Source organism: Erigeron canadensis, chromosome 3 (assembly GCF_010389155.1).
Source record: "Erigeron canadensis isolate Cc75 chromosome 3, C_canadensis_v1, whole genome shotgun sequence".
NCBI lineage: Eukaryota > Viridiplantae > Streptophyta > Magnoliopsida > Asterales > Asteraceae > Erigeron > Erigeron canadensis.
The window spans coordinates 24551079-24552486 of record NC_057763.1 but is presented as its reverse complement, the minus strand read 5'-3'; the positions used below and the strand labels follow the sequence as shown (position 1 = coordinate 24552486).

General features: G+C 29.5%; 1 long non-coding RNA gene across 1 annotated transcript; it reads right to left on the bottom strand.

The window, feature by feature from the left end:
• Nucleotides 1-406: 406 nt before the first annotated feature.
• On the bottom strand, nt 407-1061 carry LOC122594622. Its single transcript, XR_006323049.1, has 3 exons — nt 939-1061; nt 773-843; nt 407-617 (listed from the first exon to the last, which is right to left on the bottom strand). It is a non-coding gene; the product is annotated as an uncharacterized LOC122594622 (long non-coding RNA).
• Between the last annotated feature and the right edge of the window lie 347 nt (nt 1062-1408).

The window sequence follows — 1408 nt, the reverse complement described above, 5'->3', positions numbered from 1 at the left end:
TTAAAGCTTAGATTAATTTATTAAGGGCAAATTTGATATTTATAAAAACTTTTTCCAGAGTTGGTGTTTATTAAGGGTAATTCACTAGTACAAATTTTTAGCATAGAGAACGGTTATTTGGACTATAGAGACCGGTGAAACAACTGGTCTCTATGACTACTGATCTTTGTTATAGAGACCGGTTGTCAACCGGTCTTTATACTAGACATAGGGACCAATTCCATTCAACTTAAGTGGTTTCTATTCTTAATTCCCGTCTAGCTCATATATTCCCGCTAAATATATAGAGACCAGTTGCTTACTAATTAAGCGGTCTCTATTCTTTTTTATTTATAAAAAAAAACTGCAGACCAAACATACCTGCTGCTAACATCAAAACCAAACACCAAAAGCATAGATTTATAGATTTTCCTGGATAATCAAAAAAATCTTTATTTGGCAAAAATACAAATTTACATTCACATGTGTTAATCTCCACTGATACAAATAAAATGTTAATACAAATAAAAAATTGTATACAAGCTAAGTCTAGCCTAACTGCATCTTTTCATTAACACTTGGATATAATTAGCCGCAATGTTTCTTGAATTTTCTACCCATTCACTAGAGTTCATCATCTATAAAAAAACAAAAACAAAAACCAAAAATATGAAATGATATCATTATTATAAACCCAAATCAAGAGAAAATGCTCAAATAAATATGAATAAAAGTTAGTAAAAATATACATAAATATCATAGATCTAAAAGAAGAAAGAAACAAAGTCGATACCGCATAATGAAGATCCGTCAGAATTGTTTTGTTTTCGTATTTATCCAGTGGACTAAAGTTTCCCTTTAGATCTGTAAAATAAAAAATAAATATTTTAGATCCAACCCAAAAGGAAAAAAAATAAAAACCATTAAATCTAGCTTAGAGTATGCAGTAATGTTTTTACGTGCTTTTGTCTACTTGATTTTTAAAGATGAACAAGAATCTATTGGGGTTTGATAATAGATTGATTGGTATTCTTGAGAGTAATATTGGTGGTTGATTAAGAGAAGGAAACGAGATGGCTGTAAAAACAGGCGAATGGTAATAATTGAAGAAGAAAATACAAAATGAGAGAGAAAAGGAGTGTCAATTGAAAAATAAAGTATGAAAACTGAAATAGGATATAGATCATTGGATGTGGTGATTTGGCAATCCAAGTGATCTCCTTTCATTTTGCATCGTTGGATTGATTTGGCTCAACTACTCCCTTTAATTTTGGTGAACATTATCTCAATTCTTTACTTACTATAAAATCATATTATTATCATATTTTAGTTTTAATTTATACTGCCTATATAAACAAACTAACCCCTCCCAATTTAACACTCTACCTTTAAAATTTTTAATTTACCCTTTTAATCTATACTACCGCCA